The sequence below is a fragment of the Rhipicephalus microplus genome, chromosome 5, assembly GCF_043290135.1.
Source record: "Rhipicephalus microplus isolate Deutch F79 chromosome 5, USDA_Rmic, whole genome shotgun sequence".
Lineage (NCBI taxonomy): Eukaryota > Metazoa > Arthropoda > Arachnida > Ixodida > Ixodidae > Rhipicephalus > Rhipicephalus microplus.
This window is the reverse complement of record NC_134704.1, coordinates 119,391,408-119,406,487: the sequence shown is the minus strand read 5'-3', so window position 1 is coordinate 119,406,487 and position 15,080 is coordinate 119,391,408. Positions and strand designations below refer to the sequence as shown.

General features: G+C 49.0%; 1 long non-coding RNA gene across 1 annotated transcript; it reads right to left on the bottom strand.

Moving 5' to 3' along the window:
- Positions 1-4,391: 4,391 nt before the first annotated feature.
- LOC142817356 (uncharacterized) lies at positions 4,392-14,743 on the bottom strand. Its single transcript, XR_012895190.1, has 4 exons — positions 14,268-14,743; positions 6,391-6,520; positions 5,817-5,933; positions 4,392-4,579 (listed from the first exon to the last, which is right to left on the bottom strand). It is a non-coding gene; the product is annotated as an uncharacterized LOC142817356 (long non-coding RNA).
- Between the last annotated feature and the right edge of the window lie 337 nt (positions 14,744-15,080).

Sequence of the window (15,080 nt, the reverse complement as noted above, 5' to 3'; positions counted from 1 at the left end):
CTGAAAGAGGTCGGCATGCGTCACTCGTTGCTTGGTGCATCCAAATCCAGTACCCCAAGCCACATGCTCATTTAGCCCAGCAGTGGAGTTCGGCACGGTGGTTCATTGGTCACGGTACTCATCTGATCACCCGAAGGATTCGGATTAGGTCTCAGCCGTGGCATTCGTGTTTGGGTGGAGGCGAAATGGTGTGTGCCACATTTGGGCAGGAGTACACCAGATGGTCGATATTTCTGGAGCTATGCGCCATGGTGTCCCTTACAATGGCACCGTGGTTTTGGTACATAAACCCCCAGATATTACTATGCTGGTGCTTCCCTGTGGTGCAGAACGCTTTTGTTCAGAATCAGTATGGGCGACCAAGTGGTCTCGTGACATGCCAGCATGTTCGGCCGTTTTGAACGAGCATAACCTGAACAATACAGAGACCCGCCGCGGTGGTCTAGTGGCTAAGATACTCGCCTGCTGACCCGCAGGTCGCGGTATTGAATCCCAGCTGCGGCGGCTGCATTTTCGATGGAAGTGAAAATGCTGCAGGCCCGTGTGCTCAATTTGGGTGCACGAACACCAGTTGGTCGAAATTTCCGAAGCCCTTCATTGTGACATCTTTTTTTTTATACATAAGCTGATTTTGGGGCGTGAAACCCCACGTATCAATCGTGAACTATAGAGATGCATTGACGTCATCTTGCTATAGAGCTCGATCGGCTTATCTCCAGTAGCGCAGTGGAAGCTCCGATTCGTACGGGAAATATCATGCGCTGAAGTCAAGCACATAAGCGCTGTTGTAGTCGGATGTCTGCCTGCTTCTTGCAGCAGTTAAGATTTCTGGACCTGCGAAGAAAGATGACCAATAAGATTTAGTGTGGTCAAGTCGTCGATGCGCTGGCACCGCGAACGTGCGGTACAGTGTAGCAGTGCGAGAGGCTCGATGTCGACGTTCATATGCCGCAATCACAGTTCAAAAAGCAGCAATTTGATTTGAAACATGGTGTGAACGTATTATTCTGGATTGATGCCCTTTTTAAGCATAATTCAAATTTATGCGCTAAATTGAGACAACTACGAGAAAACAAACACCAGAACTCGTGTCACTCCCTCGTTTGTCCCTATATGATTTTCTGCATTAGATTATATTGATGCATATGTATCAACGTGGTAGTCTTTCGGTCTTCCTTTGTAACTCTACAGAAGTTTTGTTGTCGTCTTGGTGATCTAGTGGCTTCACCAATGCAGGTGATTGAAAACTCTTGAGCGAGTGCTCAGTACGAGTTTCAGGCTGCTATTCGCAAGTCCAACTGAGCGCTCGCCACCTAGCGGCCATGTCTGTAAACGGCCCTACCTGGGAGAACCGTTAAAGGAGATGTGACCACCTTGCGTGTGTTGAGACGTGGCCGAATAGTTTCTGTCTTTTCGCCATGCTGCATGCAAGAGCCCGAAATAGTAGAAAGCGATGTTCAGAAACTGTTGCACTGTATCGCAATGCGTGGTATCGTGGGGGAGAGATGGCAACGTATCGTTCTGTCACTTTCTTACGCTTGCAGACACGCACGAAAGGGAACGGTGCAAACCGGAAACTTGCGCATTGGGAAGAAGGTGATGGCCACTACAGTAGTTTGTTTTAATTACTTCGCTTGCGATTACTTAATTCTGCTCGGTGGGTAAACCATTATTGAGCTTGTGTGAATTTTTATCAATATCCGGCCTTCTCTAAGCGCGGAGTCGTTTATATAAGCAAACGCTTTAGGAAGTTCGTTGCGCTACACGTGTGACTGTATATTTATGATATGCTTGTTTTCTGTGCAAGCCGTAGTGCTACCCATTCTCAAATCAAGCTGCTGTAGTCATTTCTCCCGATTTTTTTTATTTGGCATACACAAACGCACGCACAAAGGTCGCGCTCGTGGATAGCGTGCACGTATGTTCGTGCGTATATACGGCATGTCTGTCACGTTGCATTCGTAGCGTGCGTAGTGGGCGTGCATATACCTGCTTTCAATATCATCTACTGCCAACATGAACAACAGAGTGTCCAAAAGCACGCAAACCTAATCATTAGAAACCTTAAAACATGGATCGGCGAATGTTCAATAGAACGTACGATTTGCCTTACCTCAAGACACACCAGCAGAGGCATAGCTCCTTTATGTAAGAGTACGAACGAACGCTGCACTCTGCCACGCGCTGCTCACCGCTCGCGAGACGCTGCTTTTTTTCTTATCAGGTGAATTGAATGCGTATTCAGCTTTTGATGGCAAAACAAAACTGACTGGGATAGATAAAATTGGCGGCAAAGGTCGCAGCGTACTTAGCTCAAAAACTGATAATGCCTTGCCTGTAGCAGTGTAGCAACGAAGCGCAAAAGGACTGTAGTGCGTTTCGGAGAGACCCGTCAACATTAGCAGTGGCCGTCTTCAACTTTGGGCTCGCTAAACAGGTTCTTCGACTTGAAGTAAATATGTTTGCGTTCACCGAAAAGGCTGGGTGTTCCCACCAATAGCAGGATTATTTTCGCTCTTTCGCCAATAAAATTCTTTATGCCGATGAGAATTAAGCGGTCCGCTTTCACCTTCAATGAGGCAACGCGATCTGACGCCACAATCAAAAAACTTCAGCACAGCGCCAAGGGAAACCATGGCGAAAGTGCCACGTTGACCCTGTTAGGCGTATCCATTTTTGCTTATTCGACTAGCATTGCCTGCACGCGGAGCGTTTTCTGCAGTTGTGAAAAGACAGCAATTGAGTTTACGTAATGTTGATGCCGTCAATCTGTAACAGTCCCGCCGACATATATTGCAGGGGGCGTGTCGTCGAGACGTTCTGTCAGGTTAAGTGGTCCTCAGCAGGGCAATTCTTGGAACGTCACACTCCAGCCATGTTCCTTTTTCAAAGACCTCATGGTAATTATTTGATGTTCTTTTTTTTTCGCCTGAGAACAACGATATGATTATGAGTGACAGCGCAATGGATGGCTCCAGAAATTTTAAACATCTGGAGGTCTTCTACGCGCACCTAAGCCTAGGCACACGAGCCGTCTCGCAATTGGACTCAGCCGAAACAGACCACCACTCTGTTTTCGGGTCAGCAGTCGAGCACAATAACCACCAAAGTACCGTGGCGAGTTCTGACAACTTCGCAAGGATGATTAACACGTGGAATACAAATTAATTACAAATAGATAAGCCACAAAACAGCTTGCGCAGCCATTGTCTCACCTGCAATTCGCTGTTGGTGACTGGCCATATTCGGCATCGCGGTTCTGGTCGGTGCCCTCCTGGTGGCAGTGGCGGTGTTCCTCTGCTGCTCGGGCTGCTCGGCGAAGGACGCCACATGTAAACCTTTGGACGCAAATCACTTGAAGTGTATTAAAAAAGGCAATATGCTGAATGATGGCACCATAAATGATACGAATGTAAGATTTTGCGACCTGTAGCGCTCACGTTATCACCATCGTGGTTGCAATCGTCGTTGTAATTTTGTGTCCATCTATGGACGGACATCACACTCGGTGACTTGGATCGATTGCGATGTCGGTTTAGACGTGCATCTGCAAATTCCCTAACCATATCAATGCGCCTCTAGTTTCCTCTCAGTTCTGCGGTCTTCCAATGCAAATTTCTTACCTCAAAACCATTTATGAAACACTAATGAGCAAACAGTTACACAGGGTGTGTCATGAAATGTGCGCAACGTACTCCAAAAATCAGAAAAATGCGACAATTTATTGCTGGCTTCAAAATTGCTTTTCTTTTCTTACAGCGGTATGCATCTCTATAGATTGGAGACATTATTTGCATTAGCAAAAGTGATTGCGCCCTGAAATATTACAGCATATATACAAAACCTAGTTTTCGTTCCTACTCTAACGTGAAGTTACGACGCAGAGTGAGCTTCTAGTGACGCAAGTGGTCAAAAAATCGTCACTTATCCACGGTCGCATCGCTCGGCGACGCACAAGATGACGTCATCGCAACTCGCTGTACGAGCGCTTCTGATCACCAGAATTGGTACTGTAGTTTGACGTAACTCTAGTGTCAATGTGATAGTGGAGAAGGTTGGGGACCTTGTCGTCCCTCTCATATTTTGTCGATGGCAGTAAGTGCGCCAAGCAAAAATTGACTTCAATGTCAAAATAAAATGTTATCCGCAATCTATGAGCTTCGCGCCTGGTCGGAGTCGTCCTGATATGCTGGAAATTTGTATGACGACGTAAACTAGGCTTATGAAATTGGTGCCGTACCCATTTGAAATCCAAGGTACATTTACTGGCGGGAGTGATCACCCGACTGAGCTTTACAATAATGTCTTATATCGAATAATGGGATTTAATTGTAACGAGGATCAGGCCAGCACAAATAACAGCGAAACGGAGTAAGATAGCTCGCCTGCATCATGTAGAAGAACTGCACCGGACCAGGTCTGGCTGGTACTTCCGGCCTGGGAAGTTGCATCTGTGGACTTGGCAAGGCAAAGTGGGGTCCGACCATTGCAGGAGCCACGGCCACGGGCAGCAGATAGGGCAGTGGTGGAGCCAGGGCTGGAGGTGCGGCAGCCGCAATAACTGGTCAGCACAGCACCGCTGCATCGTGGAAGACTTAGTTTCATTCGCTTGCTTCTACCACGACGAAGCATAAATGACTGCTACTGGAGTGCAGTAGACGCCTCCTGTGTTGAAATGAACACATGAGGCGCACTTTTTGCCATGTTTATCAAAAACATCACCCGACACGTCGCATATTTTGTGTGGGAGTGAAAGCTCACAAACGCTTAAAACAGGCGCAGCTCAAGCATACATGAAACACGCCGACAATCTTAGTCAGTAGGTATACCGTGAATGCATGCCGGGGGAGGGGGGGGGCTGCATTGAGGCACCGCCGCGCTTCTACCAGGTGACTATTTCGGTGATTTCCTATAACACTGGGCTTAAGTGAATAGCGACCGGTAAATCAAAAAATGGTACCTGGAAGATTTCGGAGTGAACTCTGCATGCTCAAGGCTGCTTCAAATGAAAGTAAAAAAGACTGGGTTTAAGCGTACTTGAGGCAGGGTATGTATATGTGAGAAAATGTGTTTACAAGTTTGAAAAAATTGTGATTCGTTAGTTTGCCCCACCCATTTGTGCCTGCTTCTTGAAAGACGTCAATCGCAACGCTGTATGCTTGATATGTGGAATGGTTTTTCATTTTAAACGCCATATTATTCCTTTCCTATTTTACGACAGTAATTGGCGCATCTTTTGTAATGCGACTTCGACACGAAAACTTAGTGGAATCTGGCTAATTGCAATTGTTAATATTTTACCACACTTTCTTCACGAAAAAAAGAAACAAAGAAAGAAAGAGAGAAAGCAAGAAGCAAGCAAAAAGAAATAAAATAAAAAACAAAAAAATAAAGAAAGAAAAAAGAAAACATAGGGCTTAGCCAGAGATGGCCCCAAAATGACAAACCTTGTATTTGGCATAGCCCCGCCGCGGTGGTCTAGTGGCTAAGGTACTCGGCTGCTGACCCGCAGGTCGCGGGTTCGAATCCCGGCTGCGGCGGCTGCATTTCCGATGGAGGCGGAAACGTTGTAGGCCCGTGTGCTCAGATTTGGGTGCACGTTAAAGAACCCCAGGTGGTCTAAATTTCCGGAGCCCTCCACTACGGCGTCTCTCATAATCATATGTGGTTTTGGGACGTTAAACCCCATATATCAATCAATCAATCTTGTATTTGGCATGGGAAAAGAGGGTATGCATGAATAAAAATGAGCCAAGGGCAATAAAGCTAGACGTTACAGTCATCATGGTAGTCTCCTATTATCAAGGTGTACTCACGCGCTGCGGCTACTCCGACTGTCATGTGAGCTGCAGCGGCTTGGGCTGTTTGGTCGAAGAACCATCCCATCGTTCGGGCGCTTGCATCGAAAAACTGAGGCAGTCCAGGGCCGTTCGCTTGTGGATGAGATGAAAAGACGCAGGAAAGTTATATAACAGCTCGTGTTTTTAAAGTAAAAAGAAATATATTGCCAACGCAAGTAGACACGGTTGGGTTTTCAATGTTAGACATAGTTTGTAGGCCTAAATGACAGGAAGGAATACAATCAACTCGTATGTGTGTTCTGTCACACTTTATTTGGTCATACACGTTCCACTTTCAAGCCTACACATGTCGCACCAACAAGGTCGGAAATCAACCCTTACTAGCTGAACTTTATCGCCGAATACCCCAAGATATGTCGAATACTGTCATGTTTAAACTACGTTCCACGTCGAGAAAATAAGATCGAATTTCTTACCTTCATCTACATCACCAACAAGATCTTGACAAAAGCAATACAATGGTAAGGTATTCTACGCTGTGCTACCACACCCAATTGAAAACCTACAGCAAATGGTTGTGAATACCTACGCACAGCAGCGCCGTCTCTGCTGAGGGCTGCCAGCGAGCTCAGCTGGTTTAGTGGGTAAGTGGTCGGCGGCTCACAGGTGGTGACAGTACCAACCCTACGCAGTGGCGGTGGCGGAGCTCTGCGTAATCGCTGAATATGACCATGGTATCAATAACTGTTCAATCAATCAATCAATCAATCAATCAATCAATTAACCAATTGCTTAAGCAATCAATGTATTGTGAGCGCGACAAGCGAATGACTCTTTATTCTCTTTGTAATCATCATCACCTGTACATCTTCTTCATCTAAGAATATCATCACCAGCGTGATTGAGCTCGAGCCTGGCCGAATAAACCGGTTCCTCACAAGTGGTGGACTGTGCTTTTCGTTCCCTCAAGTCCTCTCGCCCGTTTTTGCTGGAGCTCCACTCGGGTCGTCGCATACAACCCCCTGCCATGGCGGCCCAAGAAAACCCTGGCCCATCCAACGTCGCCGTCTTACTGCAGCCACCGCCACCCGCTCCGCCCAACAACACTCGCCTGCGTGATCCACCTGTGTTTTCCGGTCTCCGAGGCGATGATGTAGAAGACTGGATCAAGAACTACGACCTCGTCAGCGATTTGAACAGGTGGGACAATCCACACAAGTTGCGCAGCGTCCCATTTTACTTGTCCGATGTTGCGAAAACTTGGTTCTGGAACCACCACCCGGATCTTCCCGACTGGGACACTTTCGAGCAGCAAATTCGTCAGGTATTTGGTGCCCCTGCAGTTCGCACTGAGGCAGCAAAGAAGAAACTCGCTCAACGCACGCAGCTGCCGGGTGAATCTTACACCTCTTATATTGAGGATGTCCTTGCACTGTGCAAGCGCGTTAACACCGGCGTGTCTCAAAACAACCAAATACGCCACATTATTAAAGGCATTAACACCGTCGCCTTTAACGCCCTCGCCACGCAAAATCCTGCCACCACCCAGGACGTGATAAGCATCTGTCAGCGACTTGACGAGTTTCAGTCTCTTTGCCTTTGCTACGATGCCATCGACGTTCGTGTGCCTGCACCCCTCGACTTGCGTGCGCTTATTCGCGACATCGTTCGTGAAGAGCTCAACGGCCGCTGCTCTTCCTGTGCTGCAGAAGTTACTTTACCTCCTGAAAAAGAAAGCTTGCGAGACCTGATTAAACAAGAGATCGCCTCCGCATCGCGTGCGACGTGTTCCAACAGTCCCTGCGTGCGCCAGACGCGCACGTACGCCGAAGTTGCCGCGCTTTCTGCCGCACCCACCGTTTCTGTGCCTACAACAGCAGACCATACGCCTGTGGCTTCGTTATCACCGCCAGTGCGTGCACCACCTTACTACGCACCTCAGCGCCCACCTCGACCAATCTGTACTACTGCGGCTATCGAGGACATATCGCTCGGTTTTGTCGAAGGCGCCAAGAAGACGAGCAACGTGGCTACGCTCCCGAAGAACATCGAAGCTTCCGTCCGACCATGAACTACTTACGGCCACCCTCCCGATCGTCCTATTCCCGTTCACCGTCCCCTACTTACCACACGGACATGCCTGGGAATTCCCGTACGTCTCGCCGCAGGTCGCCTTCGCCAGGTCGCCGTTCAGTGTCGCCTCTACGGCCCGCCTCCCATTCCACGAACGCCCACGCGGAAAACTCCCCAATGCAGTTTTAGGAGGGGAAACTGCATCCCTTGGACAGCTAACAATTCCTCCAGAGCGGCCATCGAATTTGATAGTAGTGTTTGTAGAAGGTGTACGTGTTGAGGCTCTTGTAGACACTGGCGCTGCCGTTTCGATTATTCGTGCTGATTTTTGTTCCCGCCTTAGAAAAGTCACCACACCTTATGGCGGCCCACCTCTACGTGCGGCGACCAACGCTCTCATTCGTCCACTTGCACAGTGTACCGTTCGTGTCTGCATAGGAGGCATTCGTCATCACATTGTTTTCGCGGTATTTCGTGAGTGCACCCACGCTCTCATTCTTGGGTGGGATTTCTTGTCTTCTGCGTCCGCTTTCATATCATGTCATCAGCGCCTCCTGCATCTAAACGCCACTGACTCTTCTCCGCTTGAACAAGATGGACGCATCCGCCTTGTCACCAAGTCAGATTACGTACTTCGGCCATACATTGAAGAAATTATGTGTTAATTGCACCGACATTGTGGATGGCGACGTACTAATTCTCCCTTACGGTCATACCCTACGTAGGGGCATTGTGATCACACCGGGGCTTATTCGCTTCTTCGATGGGTGTACGTACCTAACCGCCATAAATCAAACGCCCGAGTGTGTATTGCTCCCATGTGGCTCAACAGTATCTTGCGCGGTCGACAGTGAGCCTGTTGCGATTGTTACTCTTCCGAACAACAACCACAACGATGTTCCGAAGTCGCAATCATTGCCATTCAATGCCTCTGCCACACCTGTGTCGGCGACAATAAGCAATGACTTAACACCTGATCAAACTGAAGGTTTACTCGCCCTGTTAAATAGACACCGTTCTCTATTTGACGTGAACTCGTCCGCGCTAAGCATGACTACCACCGCTACTCACAGCATCCAGACTGACGGCTCTCGTATTGTACATCGGCGTCCATATCGCGTGTCTCAGGCAGAACGCAAGATCATCGAGGAAAACGTCTCAGACATGCTACGACGCATCATCATACGTCCTTCCTCGAGTCCCTGGTCATCCCCAGTTGTTCTCGTTCAAAAGAAAGATGGGACAGTGCGTTTCTGCGTCGATTACCGTGCGCTAAACAAAATAACGCGCAAGGATGTTTATCCCCTCCCTCGGATCGACGATGCATTGGATTCATTACAGGGCGCAGAGTATTTTTCCAGCCTCGACCTTAGGTCAGGCTACTGGCAAATACCAATGTCGGAGTCTAATAAAGAGAAGACCGCCTTTTCAACACCAGATGGGTTGTACGAGTTCAATGTGATGCCTTTTGGACTCTGTAATGCGTCCGCCACCTTCGAACGCATGATAGACGGCGTATTGCGTGGTTTGAAATGGAAAACATGTCTGTGCTATCTCGATGACATAGTAGTGTTTTCATCCACGTTCTCGCAGCATCTACAACGTCTTGACGAAGTCCTCACATGCCTTGCAAAAGCCGGTCTACAGCTTAACACCAAGAAATGTACCTTTGCTAGCAAGACAATCAAGGTTCTCGGGCACCTTGTCAGCAAAGAAGGAATTCGGCCCGACCCCGAGAAGCTTGCCGCTGTCCTCGATTTCCCTTGTCCACTACGTCAGAAGGACCTGTGCAGCTTTCTTGGGTTATCTTCTTACTTCCGGCGCTTCATACGTGGTTTCGCGGAACTTGCGTCTCCGCTCCGTCAACTCCTCGCAAAGAACGTCCCCTTCATTTGGTCCGAAGACTGCGAAAGCGCTTTCACGGCATTGAAGCAAGCCCTCACGTCGGATCCGGTACTGTGCCACTTCGATTCCACCGCACCCACCATCCTTCACACCGACGCAAGTAGTCATGGTCTCGGTGCGGTACTCTTGCAGAGTGACAAAAACTCACGCGAACGCGTCGTTGCTTACGCAAGTCGTGCTCTTACCGCTCCAGAAAAGAACTACACTATCACCGAGCAGGAGTGCCTTGCGGTTGTTTGGGCAGTGCAAAGATTCCGACCATATCTTCACGGCCGTCATTTTACCGTCGTGACCGACCATAACGCCCTATGCTGGCTTTCATCGCTGAAAAACTTATCGGGTCGCCTTGGTCGCTGGGCGCTTCGCTTACAGGAATATGATTTGGATGTCGCCTACAGATCTGGGAAGAAGCATCAAGATGCTGATGCTCTATTGCGCTGTCCTTTGCCCAGCGGAAGAAATTCACCATCGATACTCCAAAACAACAGCACCTCTCCAATTGCAGCGCTAAGTTCATCACCTGCCACCCTATCCGTCCTTGTTTCACAACAACGTGTCGACCCATACTGCCGCACCATTGTTGACCACTTGACCGGCTCTACTACTCCTCCAAACGCCAGACTCCGTCGACAACTTAAACAATTTAAGCTTGTCGGTGATGCTTTATGTCGCTACATTTACCACATCGATGGCAACAAGTGGGTACCCGTCATTCCACGTTCTCTGCAACGTGAAGCTCTGGAAGCCTTTCATGATGATCCAACCGCTGCTCATCTAGGCTACCACAAGACTTACGACAAAATACGAAGTCGTTGTTTTTGGCCTGGCCTCTCTTCAGCCGTCGCTAAGTACGTCGCCTCCTGTGTCCATTGCCAACGGCGAAAACGACCGACAACTGCTCCGGCTGGCTTAATGCAACCTCTTCCTTTCCCCGCCTCGCCTTTTGAACTCGTTGGAATCGACTTGTATGGCCCTCTCTCTATATCATCCAATGGGAATCGCTGGATTGTCACGGCAGTCGACCACCTTACCCGCTACGCAGAAACAGCTTCTATACCATCTGGGACTGCCACTGAGATCGCCGATTTCTTTCTCCGCCACATCTTTTTGCGTCATGGAGCTCCACGCATTCTCCTCAGTGATCGTGGCAAAGTCTTCCTATCTTCCATTGTCGAGCAAGTTTTGCGTGCCTCGAACACTGTTCACAAGACCACTTCTAGCTACCACCCGCAGACCAACGGATTGACTGAACGGTTTCATCGGACCCTATCGGACATGATCGCCATGTACATTCACCCCAACCACACGAACTGGGATGCAATTCTACCCTTCGTGACATTCGCCTATAATACGGCTGCTCAACGCACTACCGGGGTTTCTCCATTTTTTCTCGTCCATGGTCGCTCGCCGAGTTTCGCTCTGGATGTATCTTTCCTTTCGGCCCCTGCACCCTCGACGGCTCCTTTCTCTGAAGAATTCCTATCTCGTCTCGCACACTGCCGTCACCAGGCCCGTGTTAACACCGGCCTCTCTCAAGACACTCGAAAATCTCGCTACGACTCGTCTCGCCGTGTTGTGAGTTTTTCCCCTGGTGACGAAGTTCTTCTATGCACTCCACTACGCGTCCCCGGCCTATGCGACAAATTCATCAGTCGCTTCATTGGGCCATACACGGTGGTCGAACAGACATCTCCTGTCAATTACCGCGTTTCTCCTCTTAGCGCTAGTCCTGATCATCGTTGCCGAGGAACAGAGATAGTGCACGTATCTCGTTTAAAGCCTTATGCGCGACGCATTTCATAATACTGTCAAGCGACCAGGTGGCCGCTTTCACCGCGCGGGGGAATTAGTGTGAGCGCGACAAGCGAATGACTCTTTATTCTCTTTGTAATCATCATCACCTGTACATCTTCTTCATCTAAGAATATCATCACCAGCGTGATTGAGCTCGAGCCTGGCCAAATAAACCGGTTCCTCACAGTATCTATAAATCAGTTATTTAATCAGTCAATCAATAAAAACAATGGTTGCCGAACACCTTGATTCCGTCATCGTGGATGCCGGCTTCGTAGCAGCCTTTGTTTTCTTGTCCTTGTCGGGGAGCGGCAGGTATTCGGGCGGTAGTCCTTGTTGTCTTCGGCTCACTCGAACGACCGGGTCGGCGTCATCCTCTTGGCGGCTTGGGCTTGGCTCACGGCTGGACGGGGGCGTACGGTACATGGACCGAGAAGCACCTCCACCAGATGTCACGAGGTTGTGATACACGCAGCACTTGAGAGGAAGCACGCAGGAGTCAGGGCGGTGTCAGGCGAACTGTTTATTGGGCGAACTTGTGCCCAGCAAAACAGGGCCACACACAACTCACAGCAACAGCGGCGTGAACAGTCGTCGGCCGACGGAAAAAAAGACTCCCCAGTGGCGCACTGCGCCGGCTTTTATACACGCGTCGTAACGCGTTCCAGAGTGGCATACAGGATAAACGCGGCCTGTTTTGCGCTTAACAGAAAGTGATAGCGGCTTCCTTCGTAAACGAAAAGAACCGCACGTGTCAATAAGTACTCAGGCAGTTTGTCAAATTAAGGACAGATGTGTGCACAAACGTGTGCAGGGTTCCTCCAAGAGAGAGGGGGGACATTTTACCGCTGTTCCATCACATCATCACCCCCCCCCCCCCACTTTCCGCTTCCTTTTTTCTATGTCAAACTCGACGAAAAGAAGCTTCGCAATACATGCAAAAATCTAAATGAAGCGAGCCCACCATGGTGGAGCAGTTGTTAAGGAGCTCGGCTGCGGACCCGAAGGTCGCGGGTTCTGTCCCAGTCGTGGCGGTCGCATTTCCATGCAGGTGAAATCTTAGAGGCCCGTGCACTGTGCCATTTACGTGCACGCGGCAAATAACACCGGATGGCCGAAACATCCACAGCCCTCTTTTACGGCGTCTCTCGTAATTATGTGTCGTGCTCTTGGGGCCTTAAACGCCATATTTGATTATTCTTCAGACGTTTATTAGCCGGTAGTCAGCGATAACGCGTAATGGAGAGAGTCAGAACAGGGCACGGACTCTCACACGAGCGGCGCCCTTCTTGGAGATCACCCACTAAAAGGTCCTCGAGAGTGAAACACGTTACTAAGTTTCTAAAGATTGCTACGTTATTTCAATGAAAGGGAGACATGATTCCCGCAATGGCCTGTTTTCGATCACCGGTTCCCGGAGGATGAAAACTGGAACAGCTCTGAGTAAGCAACGTGAGTGGTTCCCGACCATTTATAACATAAAAATAATCTTCATTGTTTAAACCTGCATTTTCATACCTTGCACAAGAGCGGCGACAGGGACAATATATAGAGTAAAGATAAGGGACCGATTTGGCGCTCTCTTCTGTGGTAAGCTCCTCCCCTCTCTGCCAAACCATTTTCGTCAGCTGTTTTATACGCAAGCTTGTGGTCGGGAACAAGCTGATAGAGAAACAAAAACAATAGATGCTGGCTGTTGACGCATGCACCACATACGTGTTCTCGGTGTATTGAAGTTCACATAGATACGAAGTGTACACGAAAGCGGAGGCCTGTGCAAGCGCTGCTTAGCAATGCAGCAATCTGACGTCTCCGAAATGTGAAGTTTACTGAGGAGAATTCATCTTGACGTGCTGTCTTCAGTCGTCTCAACACTAAAATTGTTCGCAATACTAGTTTCCAGCCAATCTGGACGCTGGGCATATCACCATCAAAACTGTTTCACAAATTGCGGAGAACATTTAGGAACGGAAAACTTTGCTGATTTGACTAAACACTTTCGGATTTACACGCTGTGTTACCTCACCCTAATGCAAGAGAAATGACTGAAAATGGTTCATTCAGTTTTTTCTGGTTAGGTAGATTTCTCGCATCTTGGAACCGAAGGTGCAACTTTAATTATTCACTCTTGTGACGCGCTGCAAGGCCTATGCTGAGTGGCATGCTGATTGACCTGTCTCATTCTTCCTCTACGCTCCTGCTTCTGCAACAACAACAACAACAACAACAACAACAACAACAACAACAACAACAACAACAACAACAACAACAACAACAACAACAACAACAACAACAACAACAACAACAACAACAACAACAACAACAACAACAACAACAACATTTATCCCCCACTGTTTCTAAAAAATGTGACAATTTTGACCTAATTAGGCTACCGTGTTTCAACTCGTATTAGTGCCATAAACCAATGTTGCTTACTGTTAGCTAGGGTAGATTTACAGTAGTTATCCGCTGCTGCGACAGCAATGTTGATTTTACGGTATGGATCTCGTTCCGGTCAATGGTGTTATCATTAGCGACCATACATCGCGCGAAGGCCGCGCTGTTCCGACTGTCATCTTGCTCCTTCCTTCGCTTTTAAAACACCGCCTTTTAATTCGAGGTTAATGCGGCAGCATAAAATTTTAGTGGTGTTCACAGTCTCTATTTGTCTAATGGCTTAATACACGCTCTTACGCAGTATGGCCGTGCAACTGGTCCAGCCGATGTGGTGGATGGTGCGGCAGCCGTCGACCTGCCAGTTGGCAGTGTCCGAGCGTCGGCCTGAGTGCTGGCCAGGGTAGCAGTGGTTGCTCACCGCCTGAGCTGGAGTGGCAGCGGGGGAGGTGACTGCGGAAGCCGCCGTGGGTTCTGCAATGCAGGAGTATTTGGACCTAGGGATGCAGAGGTGCTCTGTGCTTCCAGCTTCTGGTCGTCCGAAGGCTCCTGCTTCACTTTGCTGGCAATCGCCTTGGCTATGCACGCCTGCTCCTTGCGTCGGTGTGCCTCGCGTGGGTTGTAGACGTAGCCTGCGCATTGACGAACTCACTGTAGCGTGGTATACGCCGTTCGAGCGATTCACGTCACCTAAGTGGTATTATTTTGAAACGAGACTGCATGCGCAAGCCTTGAAAGAGTGCCTAAGGATTAGCACAGCACCGAAGCTCTTCAGATCAGCGTTACGAAACGCTCGTAACGGTCAGTGATGCAACACGGCCTTAAAGGCTCGTACACACCTGCTACCATTTGCGAGCGGCAGTTCAAGGCCATGATTGTTCACGGCCAAGTGCGCCCTGTACGTATCGTCGTCACACAGAATTCATGTCTTCTCGCATATAGCTTTCCTACCTCCATGTAGCTCGCTTTGCCAGTGTCCCGCAAAGTAAGCTCACGTAATGTTCCTGCTCATGTGACTGGCTCAGAGTTTTGCAACTGATACCGTCCGACTGAAAAATCAAGGAGCGAGCGGATGAGATAAAGCTGTCACCTTGTGGCCCAAGCGGTCTTTTG